The sequence below is a fragment of the Lissotriton vulgaris genome, chromosome 2_1, assembly GCF_964263255.1.
Source record: "Lissotriton vulgaris chromosome 2_1, aLisVul1.2, whole genome shotgun sequence".
Lineage (NCBI taxonomy): Eukaryota > Metazoa > Chordata > Amphibia > Caudata > Salamandridae > Lissotriton > Lissotriton vulgaris.
This window is the reverse complement of record NC_141687.1, coordinates 945,318,276-945,331,987: the sequence shown is the minus strand read 5'-3', so window position 1 is coordinate 945,331,987 and position 13,712 is coordinate 945,318,276.

The window sequence follows — 13,712 nt, the reverse complement described above, 5'->3', positions numbered from 1 at the left end:
ATATCTACAAGTGAGTTTCATCTCAACAATAACAATGGTCTTAATTTGAACCGGGGGTCAAATACTGTCTGGCTTATAATGTTATCCACATTTAGTGAGAAAATAAACATGAACATATACAAAAGATAAAGATTAACCTGCAACTTTCACCTTTGTCAAGATAAGGAATACCTCATATGAATCAGATGCCAGATTCGGGTAATGCAAACCTGTCTGACAATACACATAATCTGGCTGGGCTCATATTGTGAGGCACAATGCTCCAAGTCAGACGTTCGTTGAACCTGCTAATTTCTTAGCGGCAGATTTACAAGAAAGTGACGCATTTGTAGAGATGCGTCACTTTCCCTGCGCCATCATGCAAAACCCTTGCATCATCATGGATGCGCCGTATTTACAATACGGCGCACCATGGCGCAAGGTTTGACAGATGCGTCAGAAATTCTGACGCATCTGTTGACAGGAAAGTCACGCATTGCTGGAACCGTGTCGCAAGCACGATGCAACTCCAGCAGTGCGTGTTGCGGCCTATTCCCAATACACAGCGGGTCAGATTTACAAGAAAGTGACGCATCTATAGAGATGTGTCACTTTCCTTGCACCACCCTAAAAAATGCATGCGCCACCATGGATGCGCCGTATTTACAATACGCCGAACCATGGCGGAAGGATTGACAGATGCGTCAGAAATTCTGACGAAATTCTGACGCATCTGTTGGGGCAAAAGTCACGCTTTGCTGGAGATATGTCGAAAGCACGACGCAACTCCATTGCAATGCATTTTGTGGCCTATTCCCACTACACTGCGTCACTCCTTACACCTAGTTGAAGCAGGTGTAAGGTTTTGACGCAGTGGCATTCTAAAAGTGACGCAGTGTAGATTTCACTGCGTCACTTTTACGAGGCTTTCCTCCGGAGGAACACCCCCTGCATACATTATACCTGACGCAGGTATAATGTGACGCAGGGCTTTACAACATGACGCATCTCCCTAGATGCGCCACGTTGTAAATAATGTGCATTGTTTGCACCGCCGTTGTGTCACAAAAAGAGAAGCAATGGTGGCGCAAAGAGGCGCAAGGGGCTTGTAAATCTGCCCCTGCGTCCTTCCTTACGCGTAAGGTTTTGACGCAGTGGCATTCTAAAAGTCATGCAGTTAAATCTTGTAAATTTCACTGTGTCACTTTGATGAGGCTTTCCCGCATGGGAACGCCTACCCTGCATACATTATACCTGACGTAGGTATAATCTCACGCAGGGCTTTACAACGTGACCCATCTCTCTAGATGCGTCACGTTGTAAATGGGCCGCAACTTTTACTCCGCTGCTGCGTCACAAAAGTGTTGCAACAACGGCGCAAAAGTGATGCAAGGGACTTCTAAATCTGCCCCTTCGTGCCTACAACACTTTTGTTGCCAGTTTTAAGGAATTGTTCTACCACCGCATTAGATGGCTTTACTGAGGGTGGCGATCTTTGAAAGTATTAAGGCATAATACTTGCCTCAAATTCCAACCAATAAGCATGACTTCTCCCTGAGAAAAATTTGAATAGCACGGGGTCAGAATTAAATAGTCAAGTAACTCCATGGAGTGCCAAGACATTGTAGACTGACATCCCCATGAATCTATGCCATTTTTTTTCAAAATGGGCTATGTGTGCCCCCACATGTAAACATTTTTGAAAAATCGCAATTTTGGCAGGTCTAGTTTTTTTTTAATCTTGGGTGGCTCACACACAATAAGATTCTCACCATGCCAAAAATTATACACAACATAATGAGTTAGACTTGTGTTTCAAATTACCTCCAGTATGTCAGATGGAGCATGTTTGCATGGTTGTCCACTCCCATATTCCATGGTTGTCATTCCATCCATATGCCAAGAGCTACTTGTAACATACCTCCAGTATTTTGCTATGGGTGACCTATATGCTAAGACTTTCCTCCAGAAGGCCAGCACTAGCATTTCTCCTCGGGTGCTTGTTATGCTAAGAGTTACCTTCAGGATGCCAGCACCTGCATTTTACCATGGGTGGTTCTGTAAGTCAATAATTGCATTCAGTATGCTAGGGTCAATAGCGGATCTACAAGTATAACACCACATCCTCACTCACTTATGCTCACTTACATTCACTAAATCACTCACACTGTCTCTCATTCACACTCACTTGCACTCACACTTTCACCCAGTCTCAACCAGTCTAACTTATTCTCACTCTTTCTCTAATTCACCCATTGTCATTCAGTCTCTCTTATTCTCATTCACGCTGACTCACTCATTCTCACTCAATTACACTCAGTCACTGTTACTCACTCACTCATTCTCGCTCACCGTCACTCACTCTCACTCATTCTCATGCCCTCATACTCATTCTCTTATTCATTACATTTCACTCTCTATAAATCACTTGCACTCACTCTTACTCTCACTCGCTCATTCTTTCATTTTCACTTACTCTCACCCACTTGCACTCACTCTTCCTTCCACACATTCATTCTCACCCACTCTGCCTCACTCATACTCACTCACTGTCATTCACTCCATCTGTCACACATTCGTACTCACTTTCACTCACGCACACACACTCACAAGCTCTCTAACCAATGCACTCACACCTGCATGCAAGCACACAAAATCTGAAAGTATTTTTTGCACTCACCTCAATGATTGTACATGTTCTGCTTCAGCTCCCATTGCTCTATTGAACCTTGGAGTAGACTCTCAGTTCCCTACCGCAAAAGGGAGGAGAGAACTATATGCCTGGCATACCAAAATACAGTTCACCTAGATGCATCATGGTAAATGCAGTGCATGATAACTCTTCAGTTGAAAGTCTTCAGTATTCACCATCGTTGATTAAGCCAGTGCTGTGTATCTCAAGAACAATCTTTCTGAATACTTGTCCTTCTTCAGTAGAGAGTAACAACTTACATTTAGTGAAGCTGGCAATTCTGCTCACAGTATTCTACGGTTTCTGTACTACTCCCAGAGCGCAGGCGCATGCCATAGCTTGTCAGCTCAACAACTCAACAAGCAGCCAATCACAAAAGGGGTGAGGGAGCACACTGCCTGGCATACCAGTACACAATTCACCTAGATGCTTTAAGGTAAATGCACCGAATTAGAACACTCACTTTAGTTTAAGTCTTTGCCATTCTTCATTGCTGGTGCAGCCATTCACATTCACCCTCTCTCACACACACCCCAATGTACTTACACATGCACAAGCTCTCGCCCTAAAAAATACACTTCCAGTCATAGGTAAGCACATACCATCTAAAGCACAGATTTCCAAACTTTTCATGCTGGTGACACACTTTTTGGAGATGCATCATTTTGGGACACAGTAAGGCAGGGTAGCGAGAGATCGTACCGAGTGAGTCCAAACCACCTAAGAGGGTTTGGGGGGGTTCTCACTCACTCTGTTTGTCTGCCTCTCCCTCTCTATCTCTAACTGTCTTCCTTTCTCTCTCTCCCTCCCTCTCTCTCCCTCTGTCTCCCTCCCTCTCTCTCCTTCTGTCTCCCTCCATCTGTCTCCGTCTGTCTCCGTCTGTCTGTCTCGCTCCCTGTCGCCCTCCTCCCTCTGTATGTCTCCCTCTGTCTCCAGCTCTCTGTCCCCCTCTCTATGTCTCCCTCTGTCTCCCTCCCTATGTCTGCATTCCTCTGTCTCCCTCCCTTTGTCATCCTCCCTCTTCCTCTCTCTCTCCCTCTGTCTCCCTCTCCCTGTCTCCCTCTCCCTCTGTCTCCCTCTGTCTCTCTTCCTCTGTCTCTCTTCCTCTGTCTATCTCCCTCTGTCTATCTCCCTCTGCCTCCCTCCCTCTCTGTCTCCCTCACTCTCTGTCTCCCTCCCTCTGTCTCCTTCCCTCTGTCTCCCCCTGACTGTCTCCCACTGACTCCCTCCCTCTGTCTCCCTCTGTCTCTCTCCCTCTGTCTGTCTCCGTCTGTCTACCTCCCTCAGTCTCGCTCCCTCTGTCGCCCTCCTTCATCTGTCTCCCTCACTCTGTCTGTCGCCCTCTGTCTCCCGCTCTCAGTCTCCCTCTGTTTCCATCCCTCTGTCCTCCTCCCTCTGTCTCCCTCCCTCTCCCTCTGTCTCTGTCTGCCTCTTCCTCCTTCTGTCTCCCTCTGTCTGTCTCCCCTCCTCTCTCTGTCTCCTTCTCTCTCTGTCTCCCTCTCGCTCTGTCTCCCTCTCCCTCAGTTTCCCTCTTTCTGTCTTCGTCTCCTTCCCCCTGACTGTCTCCCTCTCTCTGTCTCCCTCCATCAGTCACCCTGTCTCCCTCTCTCTCTCTCTCCCTCTTTGTCTCAGTCTCTGCCTGTCCCTGCCTCTATCTGGCTGTCCCTGTCTCTCTCTCTGAATTTCTGTCTCTGCCTCTATCTGTCTGTTCCTGTCTCTGTCTGTCCCTGCCTGTCTTTGTCTCTGTCTCCCTACCTCTCTCTGTCTCTCTCTCTCTGCCTCTCTCCCTCTCTCTCTCTCTGTCTCCCTCTGTCTCACTCACTTTGTCTGTCTCCCTCGCTCTCTCTTGGTCTCCCTCTGTCTCCCTCTCTCCGTCTGTCTCCCTCTTGTCTGTCTCCGTCTGTCTCCCTCTTGTCTGTCTCCCTCTTGTCTGTCTCCCTCCCTCTGTCTCCCTCCATCTGCCTTCATCCCTCTGTCGCCCTCCTCCCTCTGTCTGTCTGTCGCCCTCTGCCTCCTTGCCTCTGCATCTGTCCCTCTGTCTCCCTCTCTCTCTCCCTCTGTCTCCCTCTGTCTGTCTCCTTCTCTCTCTCCCTCTCTCTCCCTCGGTCTGTCTCCCTCTCTCTCTCTCTCTCTCTCTCTCTCTCTCTCTCCCTCTGTCTCTCCCTTTGTATGTCTCCCTATCTCTCTTTCTCTCCCTCTGTCTCCCTCCCTCTCTCTCTCTATTTCCCTGTCTGTCTGCCTCTTTATCTCTGCCTCCCTCTCTCTCCGTCTTTCTCCCTCTCTCTCTATCTTCCTCCCTCTGTCCCCCTCTCTCTCTGTCTCCCTCTCTCTCTTTGTTTTCCCTCTGTCTCCCTCTCTCTGTCTCCCTCTCTCTCTGTCGCCCTCTGTCTCTCTCTGTCTCCCTCTGTCTCCGTCCCTCTGTCTCCCTCCCTCTCTCCCCCACTCTCCCTCTCTCTCTTACTCTCTGTCTCCCTCCCTCTGTCTTCCTCCCTCTATCTCCCTTTGTCTGTCACCCTCTGTCCCTTCACCCGCATGTGTTTCAGCCTGGGCAGAGACAGCTTCCTGGACACACACACAGCAGCACCCCAGTACTTTACAGGTCTTTAAAAGACCATTTACTGCTTTGTTGTGAATCTCCAGGCCCCCATAGAGCAGAGTGTCAGGGAGTCCGCGCTGCTGCAGCGGTGTTTGCTGACACTCTTTAAACAGAATGCCTCTTAATTAGCAGCAGTTATGTGGTGACACACCCACCCTTTGCAGGCGACACAGTACTGTGTCAGGACACACAGTTTGGAAAGCTCTGATCTAAATCATTCTTTTCACTTACCTCACTGCTTGCACAGGTCCTGTTTTAGCTCATCCAATAAATCATCAGTGAAGCATGAAACTGAAAGCTTGATCTTGCACAGTTGCAGGTTCGAGCTTTTAGCCTCAAGATATATCTGTGACGCGTTGAAAAAGGGTAGTGTGACCAGGGTGGTGTGACCGGCTGATTGGCGTGTAGCCCCATGTACTGCAGGGCTTAATCCCAGAGTGCCTGGAGCTATCTTTAGGAGTGAGTGACACTGCAGGACATTACAAAAGGGGAAGCCCTGGGACTTGACAGTTCTCTGAGGCCAAGGCTTGGACTTGGCTTGCTATTGACAATCAGTCCAATGGCCGTAGGAGGTGCCTTCCTGATTCTGGGCCAGACACACAGATAACTGCCCCAGGCTGCTACTGGACAGGAAGGTCAGCATCGTTTTTTTTTTAGTAATTGTTAAACCATTCATGAACATTATCACATTTATTGATGGTTCGTGGAAAAGTGCAAAATTCCAAAACGATCTTCATATTCCATGTTTCAGGGCATTTTGACTAATTTTTACCTTTGCTTTGCTATTGTGTGTTCACGAAACAAAAATATATTTACCCAGGGTTTGCTGTAACGCGCAGATTAAGCAGCAATTTCATTCTAAAAAATGCTTTGATCTAATATTTCCCAAAGAGGGCTTTTTGTGATGTCTCCTGAAGAGAGTGAGGTTAAAAGCTGGTTTCAGATCCGATGGCAGTGAGTTCCAGTTTATGGAGGCATTTTGAGAGGAAGCTTCTATCAGGTTAGTTGCTTTTTGATACCGGGATTATCTAAGGTTTTTTTTACAAAGAAACTGTGTTTGAGCCACACCCACACAATATAATTAATTGTGTAGCCACTCTTTGTGTTGATGAGTTGCACCACATTGTACATGAATCCGGCTTGCTTGAGGATGGGCCAGCAAGGATGCTGTCAGTGTGATGTGGGGGTGAAGGGGAAGTTTGGAGTCTTGTTGCACTCCAGTGTTAGCTCTGAGTGGTATTGTCTGTTTGCTGTAAGTGTGGTGCAGCGGAAGGGGCTGGAAGGGGCTATGCAAACTCTGCTTTGGAGAGGTAGTCCATTCATAGCAATGTTAGGTTAGCTATATGGGCCGGACAACAGACTTTGCTACAAATTGTGGTACAGGTGTGTATCATCCATACATTAGGGCTGTCAATCGAAGCAGCACAATGTGCAAGGCCAATGGCATATCTATCAATGGTGCAGCAGGTGCAGTGGCACCCATGCTCACATGCGCAAAGAATCCTCTGCACACAAATGGTGACTGTTTTTCTATGCTATGCTATGCTATGGGCACTTATAACGCGCACAGATGCTCCAGCAAAGGAGCGTCCCGGCGCACGACTTGTGGATTGGTGACCATTTTCCGTGCTTGCGCTAGAGCCTGGGCCATGAACAAGGCCTGGGCAGTGGTTTTCTGCAGACTGGCGAGTTTGGTGATCTGGGCCAGGTGCCTGGTTGGTGTGCTTGGAAATTTACTACGTCTTCCCCATCCATTCCCACCATCAAAAACAGCTTTAGATATAGACACAGCATAAACAACCTTTGAAAAACCAAGGAGCTCTTAAGTTGTCTTTGGCTTGTATGACAAGGCTGTGCAAATGGCGAATCCAGAGTGCATGATGAGAAGCAGAGCTCGCAGACTGCAGTGCCAGACTACAGCTGAGTGCTGCTTGTTTACCCCTCCAGCAGAGCCTGCCGATTAAAACACGAGGAAGCCCCGGTTCCCAGTGGCACCCAGGGCATTCCTCGGGAGCTTTGAAGACACGAGGACAGATGATGTGGACAGAAGCATGTTCAGAATGTCAAGAGTTTGTTTTTCTTACAGCTCCAGATGTGTCTAGTGGGTAAACTGCTGACTCTGGGACCACGGGCCTGGGCTCTTAGGCACTTCACCAAAGAGAATGTCACAAAAATCACTTTATTTTTCGAGTCCCCACTTCCCTTATCTTCCAAAAGGAGGAGTGCTGAGGAATACAAGATCGGGCATAAGGATAACATGGTTTCTATTCTCTAAAGTGTACATGTCCCATGGTGCCCACAGTTCTAGGAGCACACCCCTCGCCAGGCGATACCCCAAAAGACTTGAAGAGTGCACATGCCAAGCTGGTTCCTCTGCATAGGAACCAAGGGGCATATTTACAAGAGGATTGCACCACCGGAACATCACTTATTCTGACGTCTCGGTGGCGCAAAGCCCTGCTCCATATTTACAAATTGGCACGTGGCTTAACGCCGCTTTGTAAATATGGTACCCTCTCAAGCAGATATCTGTGTGCAAGGGTATGGGTGCAATGGCTGTTGCTGTGGGCGCTCCACCGCAAGACTCATTGCTTTCTGATGCCGCCCCAGATTTACAAATATGTGTAAATTTGAGGCAGCGCCAAAAACTAACACCATTCAAAAGCAGGTGTTAGATTGGCACAGCAATGAGAAATGTCTTTTTCCTCCTAGTTTTTGCTCTTTCAACTCAGCCCAGCCTTACCCCCAGACTCAGCCTTACCTTCAGACTCACCCTTAGCTCTAGACTCAGCCTTACCTCCAGACTCACCTTTACCTCCAGACTCGCCCTTAACTCCAGACTCAGCCTTACGTCCAGACTCACCCTTATCTCCAGACTCAGCCCAGCCTTACTGCCAGACTCAGCCTTACCTCCAGGCTCAACCTTACCTCCAGGCTCAACCTTACCTCCACTCACCCTTAACTCCAGACTCAGCCTTAACTCCAGACTCAGCCTTACCACCAGACTCAGCCTTACCTCCAGGCTCAGCCCAGCCTTACCTCCAGGCTCACCCTTACCTCCGGACACACCTTTAACTCCAGACTCAGCCTTACCTCTAGACTCAGCCTTACCTCCAGACTCACCCCTACCTCGAGAATCACTTCTTCCTCCAAACTTACCCCTACCTTCAAACACACCCCTACCTCTAGGCCCAGCCTTACCTCCAGACTCCCTCTTACCTCCAGACTCACCCTTTCCTCCAGACTCCCTCTTACCTCCAGACTCCCTGTTACCCCCAGACTCACCCTTACCTCTAGACCCAGCCCAACCTTGCCCCCAGAATCAGCCATACTCCTAGACTCAGCCTTACCCCCAGGCCAGCCTTAGCCCCAGAATCAGCCTTACTCCTAGACTTAGCATTACCTCCAGACTCCTCCTTACCCCCAGACTCGGCATACCCTCAGACTCGGCCTTACCTCCAGACTCGGCCTTACCTCTAGACTCCCCCTTACCCCCAGACTCTGCCTTACCTCTAGACTCAGCCTTACCTCCAGACTCCCCCTTACCCCCAGGCTCGGCATACCCTCAGACTCGGCCTTACCTCTAGACTCAGCCTTACCCTCAGACTCAGCCTTACCTCTAGACTCAGCCTTACCACCGGACTCAGCCTTACCCCCAGACTCAGCCTTATCCTCACACTCAGACTTACCCCCACACACAGACTTACCTCCAGACTCAGGAGGCATTTGCGGTGGCAGAACTGTTATGACAAGTATGGGAGTTTCACCCGACAAAAAGGTGCGGCATGCTTAATGACCCCGCCCCCATACAAAGCACAGAAACGAAGGAATAAATGATGATTATGTGTCATTTTTTAGATCAATGATTTTGTGCCCTGCAGCATGACCTAGAACCGTAGGACTTTCATCCCGGAGCCCAGTCCCTCTCACCACGCATTCGTTTATCCAGGGATTCTCCCCAAATCAGGCCAGATGGAGATGTGCAGAGTGGCGAGGGGGGCTGTCAGCAGCAGCCTCGGAGCCAGCTTTAGAATGTGGGAACTGCGCTGCGATGTGAGGTGGCCACGCGCCAGGGCCCGCCGCGAGCCAGGAGCCCCTGCTGAGAAACGCAAGCCACGAGCAGGAACGAATTACAAAACAGTTGCGGTGGTGGTTTAATTACCGCACCGCCTACCCTGGTCCAAGAGCCTCTGTGTTGCAATAGTAATCGGAGGGTGCTAGCACCACAAACGTCCAATCACCAGGGGAGGTAATACATCCATTAGGTGTGAGGACCTGTAGAAGGCAACACTCAGCGCTATGAAAACAGACATGAAATATATGGGAGCGCGCCTGCCAGGAATTTGCTTTTAAGTTTTACCCACAACTATGTAAAGTTTATAAATGAGAATAGATCTGCAGAAGTGACAACACATCACATTGCATCACATGATGACACAACCTCTTGAAAAAGCTATTCTGAGTTCATAATTAAAGCCATCCTTTGGCATAACCCATAAATGCAAGCTGCAGGACTCCGTTGAGTGTTGATGACATAATCAAAACAATTCTTGTTCTTCCTGGTGTTAGAGATTGTCTTTTAAAGTGAAATGAAAGTTGTTCTACGACCCAACAACTAAATCGCTCTCTTTGACACCCGAAATGTGTTTCGTTCCCTTGCAGAACTTTTTCAAGTCTGTAAGAAAATAGACATTGAGGGCAGAATTTGTATGTGTGAAGGGGAAATTGTAATGTCATTCAGTATAGCCCGTGCAAAAGGAAGAGATATAGACAACCAGAATCGCATTACTTGGTGAACTTGCAGAAAAGAGAAAAATGTCCCCCAAGTACTCGAAGAAAGTATCCTATACCTCATACTGAGAGAAGTAACGGCGTCAAAATGAATATTAAAGTAACAAGAGATGTAAGACAGAAAAAAGGCAATGCAAAGTAAGGTATGAACAGGTGAGATCAAATATCCTAAGCAATGTGACGTGGGTTCCAAGGATAATCCAATTGTGGGTTAGTTTAAACTTATGAGGAAACCGGTAACATACAGTAGAAACTAAAAATGTGGACCGTCAACTTTTTATCCATAAGAACTCATTAATGAATAGATTGTAAGTTTACCCAAATAGATTTAATGAGAAGGACAATCAGTGGTAGAGAACTGAAAGTGAAGCAGAGATCCAAATCAGGGAAATGAAATAGACAGTAATGTCTCTGGAGATACCATAGGAAACAGTTCACCTACTATTTAGGTAATCTGTAAGTCTCCTGATAAGTGTTGTCGTATTGGTGAAAGGGAGGAACACCAATGTCCATGCGAGTTAGGAAAATTAGCCTATAGTTGGACATATGGAGAAAACGTTTAATAAACACATATCCTAAGTAGTAGAGTTGATAAAGGAAGTGGTAATTCAAAGCGATTCTGGCTATATTGCGACACAGGTCCATTGTTCCCTCATGGAGCTTTGAGTGCGGGTACTGTCCGATGCTTGTAGTGTGCAAGTAGCTCAAAGGCCCATGATCCCCTTATGCGGGTTTGAGGTTGGTGTAGTCCAGGGTGTACAGAGACCCAGTAGTGCGCCAGCAGTTCACAAGCCCATGGTCACCTGAGGTAGGTTTGAGGAGGCTCTGTGGTCAGCAGGGAGCCGACAGCGAGCCAGCAGCTCACAGGCCTCATGGAGGTTTGAGGGAGGGCACTGTCCAGGGACAGCAGAGAACCTGTAGTGGGACAGGAGACTACTCATATGCCTGTTGTTCCCTCACAGGGGAATCTACATAGGGGTTGATTGGACCAATCCTCTGAGCAGCCAGTGAACCTGACAAGCGACTCTCTCTGCCCAACTCTCTCAGCATTACAGATATTCCTGACATGTCATGTTTTTGTATGTCACAGGTCACCCCCAAAATATTACCGCAACAGTACACCCACGGGTGAATGAATGGGCGATAGTGTAATGCCTCAATTTTATGAGACGACGTGTCCCCAGAATAAGGCACCTTATAGCATATCAAAATATAGTCAATTAATTAAGGATAGGTTCAATGATTGAGTTCTAGATCAGGAATGGAATTTTTAAAGATTTATCAAAAAAATTCTAAAGTTGCAGTACAGACATCACAAAAAATAAAATTGCATGAAATTATTGCCATGAATGCTCTTGGTAAATAGGCAAAAGCAGAATATTGTACAAACTGGAAGAAATCCAAGTTCCAAGTGAGCAGCTTAATCAACAAGAAATTAGACAGCATCTCTAGTAGCATTGGACAGTCTCCTAACTCATGACCAGCTGTTCCGCGCTACCTTTGGAGCGCTCGTCATGTGGGTAGGTTTCGGACCCCGGCTGTTCACGCTACAGGTACCTTACCTTATTGAGCAGCCCCACGAGAACAGACTGCGGGGACCATTAGGGACACTCCTAGGGTCTCCCCGTTAGAGCAGGACCACTAGGTCTGCCTTCTTACTTTTTTTTTTTGTTTTTTTGTTTTTGTTTTGTAGAGCGCTCAGCTGCTCCAAAGAGCGTCCCGGCGCTAAAGATCATCACACCAAATACCAGCAGCAAACAAACAGCCATAACAGAAAACATAACCAGAATTAACCATAACAGCATTACTTACTGACCCAGTGAGGTTGTATGTTTCACCTTTTTGTTGTATTTCACTGTGTAGTACTGAGCACTCGAGGTCCTGAAGAATTGCCAGTTAGGCAAGAAACATGTCGACCTATTTAGAGGGTTGAGTTAGTCAGCTGTACCCCTTACAGTCCCTACCTCCCCTCCCACCCTTTTAACCAAGGGAGCCAGCCACGTGAATACAGACCCTTGCGGACTGACCGACCTTCTTTTAATATCACCACCCTTTTCACGACTACACCTTGACCCAGACCCCTCACACGCACTCAACCATTGGCTGGAACAAAAGAACTCCAACAAAGAGCGCCTTTTGGTGCCCGTCGGACATTGCCGCGCCAGTCTGACGAGGGGCAGGAGACCAATGATGAAGCATGACACCTAGCTGTCTGGGTGTGTGAGTTCTTCTAGTTCCAATAAGGGAACATCTTGTCCCCTGCCTTGGTTCTCCTCCCTAGCACACAAATACTTTTTATCGCTCCTCTGGGGAACTTTGTACCTTTTTGTGATTTAGTCTTCTAACTCACCCTCAAAACTGAGGGTTTATATACAGTTCTGGAAATCATTAGTTCTGCAGAATCAACATGCTGTGAGCAAAAGAATTACGGGGCATATTATCAAGGGGGTTTATCTCCACTTTTTTGGCTTTAAAAGCCAAGAAAGCGGAGATAAAATTATCTCCCTATTACCTAGCTGTCGCTAACACCAGTTAGCGACAGCTAGTAGGAGATAGCGACCATCTTGGGCCCCACTTTGCATGTCAGTGATATTTATCACTAATGACATGCAAAGTGGGCATGCCAAGATGTTAGCGACTGAAAACAGTCGCTAACATCGCTATCTCCTATTACCAACTTTTGGAGATATTCGCGCTAAGCGCGAATATCTCCAAAAGCTAACACCTGCCCTGAGCAGTTCTTAGCCATGTTATCCAATGGGAGGTGGATAACATGGCTAAGAGCATGAGCTCGGTAATGCATTAATATCGCTGACTTTTCAGCGATATTCATGCATTGCGGCGATTTTTAGCGCATTTGCGATAAACCTTGGTAATACCAAGGTTTATTTGCGGTAAAAATCGCCGCAGCTCAGCGGTAAATTTTTGTCTCTAACCAAGCAATAGCGATAATTATCGCTATTGCTTGGTAATATGCCCCAATTACATTCTCAGCAAATCAGAGCACGACTTTTTGAATCTCCATATTGCCTTACAAGCACTACTCCACTACATGAATATGAATCTGCTCACTCTCTGATAATGTCATCCGGAGATGGCAGGCCAAACTAGTTACATGAAAAGCTGGATTTTTTTTGAATGAATGGTACAGTGAGCTAGTGAAAAGGCCTTGGAAAACAGCATCATTTCTGTGATCTGGTGGAATGTTTTTTTTTGAACAGCGAGAATGTCAGTGGAAATAAACAAACATGACTGCTTGACTGCATGCTGCAGAAATAATGAAGAGTGCAAGAGGAAACATCCATTTTGGACAAGATGGAGTTAAGGCCTAAATTGAGGCCTAGTTAACATAAGTCAGAAAAACACACTTTAACATGACATAGCAAATTAGTTTCAAATACAAAATCCCCGTATAAGTAAGCATATGTAATTTCGAGAGAGAATCCATATTCTGCATGTTGTTAATAATGCACAAAAACATAAAATGCACAAAAACTTTAACATGCCAATATTTGGGGGGTCGACTCGTGTCGCTCGGTTGACTGGGAGCATCTTGCTCACGCCTCGCACTAACACGCAGACTTTAATATTTTACATAGGACGAAGGGCTCTAATACTTGACAAAGAGAAGAGAGAGGCATATGTGCAGCAGGG